This window comes from Clytia hemisphaerica, unplaced genomic scaffold, assembly GCF_902728285.1.
Source record: "Clytia hemisphaerica strain Z4C2 unplaced genomic scaffold, Clytia hemisphaerica genome assembly, whole genome shotgun sequence".
Classification (NCBI taxonomy): domain Eukaryota; kingdom Metazoa; phylum Cnidaria; class Hydrozoa; order Leptothecata; family Clytiidae; genus Clytia; species Clytia hemisphaerica.
The window spans coordinates 10,889-24,373 of record NW_027103818.1 but is presented as its reverse complement, the minus strand read 5'-3'; the positions used below and the strand labels follow the sequence as shown (position 1 = coordinate 24,373).

Here is a 13,485-nt window from a genome sequence, read left to right as displayed (position 1 = left end):
ATCAAATTCCACGAGGGCCCCTATGCCCCTATACACCCTATGTCTCAAATGGACTAGGGCTTAGTTCAATTTGCTTCTTTTTGACGTCAAGTTCCCTAATTGTTCAAAAAGATCAAATTCTAACGAGGGCCCCTATGCCCCTATACCAACTATGTCTCAAATGGACTAAGGGCTTAGTTCAATTTGCTTCTTTTTGACGTCAAGTTCCCTAATTGATAAAAAAGATAAAATTCTACGAGGGTCCCTATGCCCCTATACCCACTATGTCTCAAATGGACTATGGGCTTTGTTCAATTTGTGTCTTTTTGACGTCAAGTTCCCTAATTGATCAAACTGATCAAAAAGATCAAATTCTACGAGGGCCCCTATGCCCCTATACCCCCTATGTCTCAAATGGACTATGGGCTTAGTTCAATTTGCTTCTTTTTGACTTCAAGTTCCCTAATTGATCAAACTGATCAAAAAGATCAAAATCCACGAGGACCCCTATGCCCCTATACCCCCTATGTCTCAAATGGACTATGGGCTTAGTTCAATTTGCTTCTTTTTGACTTCAAGTTCCCTAATTGATCAAACTGATCAAAAAGATCAAAATCCACGAGGACCCCTATGCCCCTATACCCCCCTATGTCTCAAATGGACTATGGGCCTAGTTCAATTTGTGTCTTTTTGACGTCAAGTTCCCTAATTGATCAAACTGATCAAAAAGATCAAATTCTACGAGGGCCCCTATGCCCCTATACCCCCTATGTCTCAAATGGACTATGGGCTTAGTTCAATTTGCTTCTTTTTGACTTCAAGTTCCCTAATTGATCAAACTGATCAAAAAGATCAAAATCCACGAGGACCCCTATGCCCCTATACCCCCTATGTCTCAAATGGACTATGGGCTTAGTTCAATTTGCTTCTTTTTGACTTCAAGTTCCCTAATTGATCAAACTGATCAAAAGATCAAATCCACGAGGACCCCTATGCCCCTATACCCCCCCTATGTCTCAAATGGACTATGGGCCTAGTTCATTTTGTGTCTTTTTGACGTCAAGTTCCCTAATTGATCAAAAAGATCTAAAGGATTTTTTTGAGTCTTTTTGAGGTCAGTTTGAATTATTATCTCCTTTAGATATACCAGATGGTGAAGGGTCTTTTAGAGCATCCATTAGTTCCTATTGCAAAAAGAATTTTTTGATTCAATTTGTTGTCAATCTGACTCTTCTGTCCATACTGGACATTTATGAAATATATACCCGAGTCATTTCTTAATTGGTCTTTGTTCTGACTGATTCTGTTGATCCTATTCGGCAACATTTAATATTTTTTTTAACTTTTAACAGGTAAAAACATCAATTAACAACAAACCATGTCTGCTGATCTCGATCAAGAAATTGCGGCCCTTAAAGGCAAAATGGAAGAAATGGCCAACTCGTTGAACTGTAAGTACCAGCCTTATATTAAACACACTCAAGGGCTCTGACTATAGTCAAACGATAAGTTATAACAATATTTTAACAAATAATTGCCTATATAAGTTGTTTGAATTTATTTTATCACAAGTATGTTATTAGCAATTTAGTTTTACAAAAAGTGCTTAGTTTTAAAGGGTAATTAGCCTTTTTGTTTCAAATTTTTTTTAAATTATCTGCAAAAGATTGAACTATCTGAAAAATTTCAATTTTTTTTTTAAATTGCTGTATCAAAAGTTAAGACTCTTTTTGTACGAGAAATTGGGTTGAAAATTGGTCAAAAGCCACAACCGAAAATAGGGTCCTCAAAGTTGTCTTTATTTTCTTCTTCATCAAATTTTTTCAATGCAATTTTTGAATGTTCCAATTCGACTAGTTAGCCTAACAGAAAATGTAACACATAACAGAAAATGTATAGCATAACAGAAAATGTATAACATACAGGGGGCACGCAGTTACTACAAGACATGATGTGTAGTAAGTGCTTTTTCAACACTTTTCTTCAGGACCACCACCCTTTGCAGTTACTACACCTTGGTAGTAACTGTTTTCAGAAAAGATTTTTAGGTACCACCCCTGTTTTTGAGTGATATCATCAAAAACATGCTCAAATTTACCCTAAATTGCGATTATTATTCAACCTAAAGCCATTTTTGTGCTAGATATTCTTTTAATTTACTTGGTTAACATCGGTTGAGAACATTTTAATGATAATTAGGGAAAGCATAATTTCAAAGTTGGGTCTGAGAAAAATTTCAAATTTTTTTTTGACCATTTATAACAAAAATATTTTTTTTAACAAAATTTTTTCACAAAAAAATTCATTTAAGCACTTACTACACCAAAAGTGCTAGTTTTAGTGTTTGGCACCACCCCCAAACAGCAGTTACTACACTATGTAGTAACTGTTTTCATAACCTCTGAATACAGTACCACCACTGTAGTGAGTGTCATACTGTCTTATAGTAACTGCATGCCCCCTGTAACATAACATAGTTTTGTTGTTTACATTTGTCAGTAAAACACATTTTATACACGTCAAATATGAAAAATTCAATTTTCGGTGCGTCCAAACGAATTTCGTAAGATGAATTTTTCCACTTTAAAATCATCCCTATTCTATCACAAACCATTTTCTTTCCTTTGTTTTCCGCAAATACTACCTACTGCTTAAACAGGTATGATAACTGGTTCTTTCTTTTTTCTTAAGATCTCCAAGAAATGCAGAAACAAACCAAAGAGCTCATCAGGGAGCATAAAATCGAAAAGTGCATTGGTAAGTTATTCTTTCAATCCATCAAAATCTTTTCGCTGTGAGTTTCACTGTCATAAACAAAAATAAAAATGGGGTTATCTTCTATTCGTCTCTTAGTAGGGAACTAATCCTTATTACTCTTAGGTTCCAAATAAACAGGGGGGTTCGAATAAACGGGGGGGGGGTGGGAAATTTTCTAGATCTTAATAAACGGGGGGGACCTAATTGCCGGGGGGGTTGGAAATTGTACTCCTGAAACCCAAAAATAAGGTAAAAATAGGCTAAAATCAGGCTATTTAGAGCAAAATAAGGGGCTTCTCTTTGACAGCTGAAAATATTCTTAGAGATTAATAAACGGGGGGGTCCTAATAAGGTCCGGGGGGGTTGGAAAATTTTCGAAAAATTAACAAGCGGGGGGCCCGTTTATTTGGAACCTAAGAGTAGTCAGGTAGAATTGCATAACTACCCAGACAAAAATAGTATAGAGATGAATCACCAAAAAAGCCCCACCCCTAGGAAGATGGGAACACCCTCAAATCCATAATAGCGGCTGTCAGGGACTTTCCTCTCGCTGAGTATATAAAGAAAATAGGGTCACTTTTGTAGTTAGACCACGTGGTCCCGAGATATGGCCTCTTGACAATTTTTATGACGTCAGCATTTTTACTGAGATGGATAAATTGGAACGTCGATGAGCTCAATAGGGAGGTTAAGTATCGATACGATAAATAAATCAACGCAACGAACGGGCTTTGACACACAACCTGCAGTAAACATGTGGGCCTGCATGATCTGCATTTTCTAGAATCCAGGCTAAAATGTCTCTATAACGAAACATCGTGAAATCTTGAACAAAGTAGATATAACAACTACTTTGCTACCCTTACTATCTCGCAGAGAAAAGCCCGTTCGTTGCGTTGATTTGTCTTCGATACTTAACGTCCTTATTATGTAGCCCTGATCATGGGCTTTCAGAAAAATATGATTTATTATGTTTAGATCAGCCGTTGGTAAGATAAAACTATTTGAAAATCGTTTAAAACGGTTATTTTTGCTGAGTCAAATTTTAAAATCGTTATATCTCGCCAACGGTTGGTTTTAAAAATGCTAAACCATATATTTTTCTGAAAGCCAATGATTAGGGCTACATGATTAGCTCATCGACGTTCCAATTTATCCATCTCAGTAAAAATGCTGACGTCATCAAAATTGTCATTTTTTGGACTTTAGAGGTCAAATCTCAGGACCATGTGGTCAAATTTCAAAAATGACCCTATTTTCTTTATCTACTCATCGAGAGAAAAGTCCCTGTCTAGTTATTTTTGACATTTGAAAACCATTAAAAATCAGTTATCAAGGGTCCCCGGGACAAACTGGGGTGGAGCATGTTGCATCGCACCAACGCGAAAACCTCTCGTGTCCCCAAGCCTTTAGGGATTGAAAATTGTTCCGAATTTTTTGTGTTTTCATTTTTTAAATAAAAATTTACTGTAATTCTATTTCAGAACGAACTTACAAAGAGTTCCTCCTCGCTGTCAAGGAAGGCACGACCAATGACACATCAGACCAGGCCTTGGGGAACTGGGTCCGGAACCTGGGCCTGCAGCCCCCAAGGTCGTTTCAAAAAAGAAAGTACCCTTCAAACTAATAAAAATGCATTCTTATTTTTCTCCTGTTTCTCTTGAAATTCTTTTTTCTCCCCCATGACATAAGATAAAGGAAACTTTTTTAGATTTCTTGGGAACGATAGCTGAATCCCTCTTTTCTACATTATATTTTATGCCGTCGAATAGGATCTTTTGAAAGTTCACCACATTCTAGTCTATTTTGCAATCGTAAAATAAAGCTATCGATCTCTATAAATTTTGCAAGTTGAGCTTTTAATCACTGGATAGGCTCATCTAGCCACCTTTTTCGAGTTCAGTGTTTATTCACCATCTTCTTCCGCTGGAAATGCCGCATTTCGGTTGGAAATCAAGAATAAAATCTATAAGAATAGGAATTAGAATTTTAGCACTTGGCCAATCAAAAGCTTCGCGGACTTTTGAAAACACTAGCAAAAATAAATTTTTCGATATTTTTTTATCTAGCCACTCCATCGGGCTTAACAGAAAACCGAATAAACGCTCCTCTTGATAAAAAATCTTCAAAAACGCCCCCTCAAATGAACACCTCTGATAAGGGCTAAATACACTACACAATATATTGTCGGGCAATATATTGTCGATATATTGCTGAGTGCCGGCAATATATTGAAAAGGTGTCCGCAATATATTGTCAGCTTGATTTGCAATATTCTAACAATATAGGGGGATTGTTTACCGAAAAAAAATTCCTTTTTATAATAGAGTACCAGTTGTTTACTCCGTACATTACGGTCCGCAAACCATATTGTCGAATATTGTTCGTCAATATATTGTGTAGTCTAAGTAGCCCTATAGACTTGAGTCGACGCTGAATCTTAATCACGCCATCCAGTCTATAAAAAAGCTTTAAGTGGACCCTGGGCTATAGGTGTGATTGATACAGGAAAATGTACGTACGCAGAGAAAATTTATTCAAAGCCCTTTTTTGCTTGTGTTTTTGTCGAATTTTACGCTTCTTATAGTTATACGCACCAAGGAAAAGAAAAAGTTTCTTAATAAACATTAAGTTTCATGTATGAAATAAATAAATAAAAAGGTCCGAACCAAACGATTTGAATAATCGAAATTTTCTCCAACCGAGTGGGGGGGGGTTGTGGAGGAAAAGTACGTACTTACCGCTCAAGGCCGCGCTTCAAATCCTACCAAGGAGATAGACCTTTTCATAAATTACGTCACGAACATCACTTGCCTCGTTTTGAGATTATTGCCAAGGTGATCAACTCCCAGCGGATTTTATTAAAACTACTTTCTATTCGTGAAATAATCATGTAATATCTCAAGGGACATAATCACCATGGTAATTGTTTGAATACGAGGCAAGTGATGTTCATGACGTAATTTATGAAAAAGTCTATTGACTTCTAGCCCTTCGGGCTTATACTTCATTGGGGAGGGGTATCCGATTTTCGACATTTTAGTGCGTTCGTACTATGTGGACGGCCCCTTATTTGGATTTTTAACATTTTCTCTCAAAATGGCGACCTCGCCAAATGCTCCTAGGCTACTTCACTGGAATCAGCGTCATAAAAGATAATTGAAAAGCAAAGTTCAGCCAAAAGTAGACTCTAGTCTAGGGGGGGTTGGAATAAGAATGTCCTGGATGGAAAATTTTCAAAAAAATAATTAGCGGGTCCCGATTTTAGGAGGGGCGTTTAAAAGAAGGGAGTGTTTATAAAAGTATTTTAGTCTTAAGTCGAATATTTAGAGTAAATTTTAGTTATTTAGAATTTTAGTGCAAGATTTCTTTGGTTCAAAGACTAAAATTGCATCGAAAACTGCTCTGGTTACAAGAAATGACTAAAATCTTCATTTTCAAACCCAATCAACACTAGTATTGAAGTATTAAAGTCACAAGTTTCTAATAAACGTTCCTCCCCTAGGGGGGAATTCGTCGAAAAATTAAGAACATCGTAAGAACATGCCCAGACCACAGATATCTAAGCCCGAAGGGCTAGATAGGCAACTTTAAGCTTTCTCCAGCAAAAAAAAGTGAAGCAAAAATTTGACTTTTTAAATTTCGTGCCGATGGATAGGATCTATCATTTTAATTGTTTTCGGAGCGCGAGATCAAAAAACGTAGGCGGCAAACGCTATTTCACATCTCTCAAACCGGTGAAATTGCATACTTTAGTCACGTGACTCTGGTAGGAAATCCTTCCAAAGATGAGCTTCACTTTTTGATAAAAGCCGCAAATCTAGCCCTTCGGGCTTTACAGATATCTGTGGCCCAGACTCATTTTGGAAAACTAGTGTATATGTATAAGAATTGCGAAGCGATCCAGGCAAGTCACTCGATTCGCAAGTTGCAAGCAAAATATTTATAAGTTCACACACTAGAAATTGCAAGTTAAAATAGATTCATAATAAATTCGTAAATGTAAACCCCGCGAAACCCCGACAACTGCTCAGGTTCAGGAAGACCGAGTCTATTTAGAGATACACTCAACACTTCAGGTGTACAAACTTACGACGTTTACTTCTACAAATTTGAGGAAAATTATATGGTTTTTTTCATGAATCGTTGTGAAAAGTTCAATAATCATTTGTCCGCCCTGAGCCTTGAGTATTTTTATTTCTTAGTTTTTGTTTTAGACTCGTTTTACTTCCGGTTTCGAACTCTTTGCGTTCAAAATCGAACTTTCGAATCTTTCTAATTGATTTTAAATTTCGAACGTTCGAATAAAAATAACATTCGAAAACTTTTTACCTAACATAAACACCCCTGTGTCATAGACCCGCTGGAAAACTTGGCAAAAATTTCGTCCCGGGAGGGAAAATACCTCTCCAGCCTCTTCAAAAGGTCTTCCTTGCAAAGAGCCCAGAGAATCAAAAAAGTCACTCGGTTTATTGAGACAGAGATGTGAAATACAGGATTTTAAGACTAGAATTTAATAGAAATAAGTTGTCTTATGTAGCTTCAAAATTCAATAACCATATTAATTAGGAATATTGTATCATTACATTGCAACGTAAAGTTCTAAAATTATATCTAAACTATTAGCGCTGTAAAATCCTGACAGTGTAGACCTAAAGCTCTAAAACAGCATCTAATAACATGAAAACCAGAATATGATTCTTCAATGGGAATCAAAACTATAAAGTGCACTTACTAACAGCAATTTGACAGATCTAACAAAATTAATAACCACAATGTCATCATTGACAATAAAACAAACAATTTTCTGTCAAGAGCCTTGTAAACATTCCAACAACTTCCATCGAAATGATCTATCGCAGCTCAGTCTACCATTTTTAGCGCGGTCCAAGGATTGAGCCGAGAACTCCTGCGCGGGTGAAAAACTTCAATCTGTCAATCATTTTCTCAAGCGAAGAGTACGCGAAGCGATTCTAGCTTTACGATAGTGCTGCGGGTCATCAATGGATAGTATTCAATTATCATTATCCCTTTATTTTCCTTCCTAGAACTTTTGCAAAAAAAAGGAAAAATAGAAAAGTTGTATTTTTTACTGTTCTATTCACATACTGAATTTGAAAGATCTTCTATGTGGCGTTTTTTTGCAAACTTCAAAAAACTTTTTTGTCCCGCGTTTGCGGGACTTTGGCTTAAGTGCTTAAGTGCAGCATAGGGTACAAAGTCCAAACATGCGTTTTCTGTAATTTTTGTGTGAAGAGTTAGGTCTATACTGCCTGAGATAAAAATAAAGAAAAACCAGATAAAAAAAACTGACATATAGAAATTATTCTTCAAGAGGCAAGTACTTGACAGACTTTTACCCTCTTACTCGAGTTGTTGACAAACAGGAGCAAACTCTTCACATAAAAAGTAAAAAATCTGTGACTTTTTTCTCGGCTGTACAGTAGCACAGGAATTTAAAACAGTTAAAATGCATCCATACACATAAAGTCATTACCATTAATTACCATTACCAGCAATAAAATCTTTTCATACAATCACATGTCAATGTTCTATTTCTCTGACCATCGATGCGTATTCCCAGTATCCATAAACAACAAAGAACAACCAAAGATCCCACATCATCGAGGGTCGGTCAAGCCAAAATTTCATAAACAACGACAAACAAACATTTCTCCTTCCTCTGAATAAGGGGAGGAATAAATTCTTCCAGGTTAGCCATATCCAAAAGAGCAAAATATTTTTGTTCCCATCAATTCAAAATATACAAAAAGTCCAGGACTTCAACATACTACCAAGATTCAATCTAAACCAAAAGCCAAAAGGAATGGCTTTCCCACCATATGTATACAGTTCATTTCTTCAGCTTTTACATCCTCTTCTTGCAATGAAGCAACAACTCTGTTGAGCCTTGCCTGTCGATGAAAGAATAAAAGTTCCATCTTTTTTCTTCTCATTCCGCAAGTTCAGCTGCTTTCTTCGTTTCTTTTCATCAAGCACCATCTCTTTTCAAAACAATATTGTTTTTAGTCAACATTCGAATTTGGAAAAGTTCGAAAGCCCTTCGAAAGTCTTTGCTCGAGTCAATGCAATGACTTCTTGAAAAATGAGCGCCATTTGAACGCTTCTTGAACGCTTCCAGCCCGCGCTAATTTTCCGACCTCTTCTTTAGATTTCCTAATTTAAACCTTAAGGAGATAAAAACAAGGCTTATCTAGTACCGGTAACCGCGTGTATTATCTCCGTAGCTTTTAAGAATTGGTATATTTAAACGCACGAGGCGACACTTTTTGAAAAAAACGAATTTAACCATCCGTAATTCCAGGTCTCTCCGCCGCGATTCTAGGTTTGATCTAAGGAAGGGCGGACGGCTTTCTCAATCATTTCTGCGTTTGAAAGATTGGATATATATAGCGATTTTTCATTTGCGCTCCCCAGCGTAGGTGAGATTTAAAGGTACATATACACGATAGCAAAACTGCTTCGCTCATGTATATTCGCTTCGCAAAAATGACAAGAAACTACAATTTTTTCCTCTTTTCAATCAGTCTTAACCTACATAGGCATAGATTTTCTAAAATCGAGAGTCAAATTTTGTCCATTTAGATATTGTTGATTTAGAGTAGTCTAGTCTGAAAAATTAAGAACACATTAAGAACATTTATCGCTGAAAATTGCTAAAAAATAAGCACATCCAGGCTCAGTCGAGTTTTAAGTGTTCTAATAAAAAAAAACGTGTAATACGGTATATCCTCATATTTTGATGGTTGCTGGAAAATTCGATGTGTTCTTTCCTCATGGGACTCCTGGATTTTTCAAACAGATACAAGGCCGTTCGAGACAGTACCTGGATTTTCTGAACAGGTTTTGTGTACTGCTTCCTAGATTTCGACTGGGTGTTCAGCGATTACGTGTTTCCTGGAAAACACCCATAAATTTTCCCTCCTAGAAAAACAGAACAGATATTTCGAAAAAATGCGCCGGCGGCTGCTCTTGGTGCATGATTCAAGCACATTGAAAAGCATGCTAGCAGTTGTGCATTTTTGGAACAATCCAACATGCTTTAAGCATACTTTTAAAACAGAAATAAATTCTAGAAAAGCATACTTAAAGCATACTTTATCAAAGAGAATTAAAATATTTAAAAGCATACTGGAAGCATACTTAATAACATTTTGTAAATTACCTCAAAAGCATACTTTAAGCATATTTTTAAATTATTTCAAAACCATGGCAAAGTTATGATAAATATTTCAGGGCCACAAATGTTTCCTGAGTGTCACTTTTTTGATACAACGAGAGGGATCCTTATATTTGGTCCTTTTCTACCACTTCATGATACTATTTGAAGACAAAGTAACAATATAACCAAGACGAGAAGATATTTCTTACTGACAATCCAGTTAGATGCGAGTTTGATATGTGTATTCAAAACCAGCCAATTTATCGAAACTTAAACATATCTTCTCCAGCTTCGCACATATTTGTTTTATTTATATTTATCTGTAGGTGAAAAAATCATAAAAGATTTAAGATTATCAATATATACACCGATATACACCAATATATACATTTCAGTAATTTTAGTTCCGTTAAGGTAAAGAATGTTTACTTTGTGTTAAAAAATATATATACTATAAGAAGATAAAAGCAAAAGAAAATTAAACTTATAAGAAATAATATAAAGATCTGGAAAATTACACCTTCACTACCTTAATAAACGGGCGCAAGGTCAGTATAAAGAAAAATATATGGCTAATATCTCAGCAGTAAAATTAAAGACAATAAATACTATAATGAAACACTTTCTTTTTCTTTAACCACATCAAGTGTTAGTGATGGAAAGGTGAGTATTAGGAGTTCTTAAAAATCAACGGGATTTTTAGAAATCAAAGTATAATTAGAAAAACAAGGAAAAATGAAAAACATTAATAGTAGATACAATGTAAAATAAAAACTTGATGAACAATAAAATCTAAATCTAAATGTTGAACAAAATCTTTGGTTGACAAGTTATTTAAATAGTTTAGTGATTATTATTGTTTTTGATATTTTATGTTCTGGTTTACAGTCTGGTCTCCCTAGAGCGTTTTGCATTCTCCATATGAGAATGCAGTCCGCTTGCTTGCGCTCACTTCACTGAAGCCATTAGGGCCAATCTACACGGCGCGGAGCAATTCTGAAGCAAAAATAGGATCTATGTCCTCCACTTGCTAGTGAAGATAGAGCTTTCTGTTACATGAAAACATGAAAAAGAAGAAAACATGGTCTGATGGTTAGTCATTATAATGCATGCGAACTTCTTCATGGACTCTGGTGTAATCTTTGGATGTTTTAAATGGTTTTAGATCCTGTAAAGCTGCTTTTATTAAGTTCTGTTTTGCTGCCCTGGGTTGGCTAGGAAAGTTTTGGAAACATGGGTTTGCACTCTCATTCTTTAGGGAGACCAAGCTCTATAATTTTAGAATTTTGTATGTTGAGGTGAATTTTGAGCTTGGATATCCAGGCTAAGAGAAAAGCGGTAAGTTAACAAAACGAACGTTGAAAAATTAATGGAATGCGGATAGATGAAGACTCATCACAAATATCTCCATGTGTAGCCAAACGAAAACCATTAAACAAAAGTTTGAACAAAGACGATCTCATCAAACTGGCGAATGAACTGAATATCCGGGGGGTACTACCCTTGTCGACCGACGGCGGTGCTCCGCTGGGGTTCGAAAAATGGACCCTACGTGGGACTCGATATTTGCGAAAAAGTGACCCTGAATGGGACTGAAATTCCAAAATTTTCTCAAATTTTCTACTTTTTCCCCAAATTTTCCAAAAATAGGCACCCTACGAGGGACTGATTTTTCTATTTTGGTGTTTTTGCGACCCTACCTGGGACTCGTGGAGGTTAAAAAAGGTACCCTGACCAGCGGAGCATCTCCGTAACCCATCTTGCCCTAGTACCCCCCCCCCGGGACTGAATAAGGAAAACGACAACAAAAACAGAGAAATTGCTTCACTCCACATAGAGTTAGAGCTCCAAAAGAACGAAAATCAAGGATTGAGAGAAGAGCTAAACGACATTCGTGGACAACTTAATGAAATTAAAAACATGATTCAAACACAAAAGAAGCAAGATTTTGATGCCAGACTTGTGGAAGTTGAAAGGAGATTGTATTCACAGGAACAATACAGTCGCAGAGAGTGTATCGAGTTACATGGGTTTGAAGCAGTCGAAAATGAAAATGTAGAAGATGCTGCTATTGCTGTCCTGAATGCCACCGCTGATGGTGGTAACGTATACAAGAAGTCTGACTTCCATGCTATACACAAACTAAAAGACAATAACGTTGTAATTATGAAATCTGTAAACCGCAGAACCATCTTGAACACTTTGAGAAGTAGAAAAAAACTCAAAGACTTAACTGATGGCCAAAAGAACTCTCTCCGTGAGAAGAAGGTTGGCCATAAAATTTATATCAACGAATCCCTTTGCTCCTACAACAGGGGTCTCTTCGGAAAGTGTAATGCACTGTTCAAAAAGAAACTTGTGAAAAGTTTTTACACCATCAACGGCACTATTAGGATCATAGACAGTAATGATAACAAGCTTGTGATTGGGCACATCCATGATCTAGAATCACACTTTAGAAAAAAAGTTATTGACTCTATCAAGCTCCAATATAAGAGACAGTAAAACCTAGTTCAGAAATACATAAATTTGTATGATCCTGGCCCTTTTTTTTTCTTCTTTTTGCCTTTTTTCAGTGTATGTGGCTATGAGTAAGCATGTCCTGCTACTTAAGTCACCCGTCATCTAACCAAAAAGAAGACACGATATTGAAAATTTTGAAAAGTTGGCCTAGAGCCCGGTTTTGAGTGCCGTATCCGAGTGGCCGTACGACTGAAAGAGAAGAGGGAAATGACGAATTAGAACATAAAACACATTATATACCTGAAAGCAAAAACAGCCATGATTCCTGATATACCATGGTATTATACAACGGCTAGGATTTCTTTCTCTGTTTCTCTTTGTTTTGTAATGAAAACTAAAATTCTATGTAGTGATAAAAGAGAAGGATGGAACGAAGTACAGCAAATTTTCTCTTACTGCCATCTAGATGGGGCCCCGTCTACTCACGATTTTTTATGAACTCGATAGTAATACACCGTTTAGGAGTGTCGACTGCGCACGGAAAATTCACTCTCCTCCGTATAAAAACGGTAGGTAAACATCTGGTTCTCATAAGGAAACATAGCAGAAAAACGGTAGGTAAAGAACTCCTTTTTAATCATAACTTCTTTTCCTCTTGATGAATTTTTGTGAAATTTTCAGGAGACACTTATAAAATTATCATTGATATCATGTTCAAATATCTAAATCATTCTCTTTAAAGGAGAGTCAAAAATTCACAATGTTTACATTCCTCTAACCTTTCACAGTATTAAAGTGCGCATTTTTACCTACCATTTTTACCGGGCCTCTGCAATGGAGTACCGTGAAATGGCGAGACTCCTAAACGGTGTATTGGTAATTTTTATCTCATGTAAGCTTTGTGAAATGGAGTAAAAATTTGTATGGTTCCAGACTAACTGCCATTCGATTTGGTTTGCAGAAAAAACTTACCGAGCTTCGAAAAGACATTAATATTATCGACGATAAAGAATTTCTGGCTTTAAACGAACAAATTCCTACATATGAATTTTACTAACCTAATGTATGATTCACAAAGAATATTTTATTTGACCTACATACAC

At 36.3% G+C, this 13,485-nt stretch overlaps 1 long non-coding RNA gene across 1 annotated transcript; it reads left to right on the top strand.

The window, feature by feature from the left end:
- Nucleotides 1-1,272: 1,272 nt before the first annotated feature.
- LOC136806656 (uncharacterized) lies at nucleotides 1,273-4,363 on the top strand. Its single transcript, XR_010846587.1, has 3 exons — nucleotides 1,273-1,430; nucleotides 2,671-2,736; nucleotides 4,221-4,363. It is a non-coding gene; the product is annotated as an uncharacterized lncRNA (long non-coding RNA).
- The last annotated feature ends 9,122 nt before the right edge of the window (nucleotides 4,364-13,485 follow it).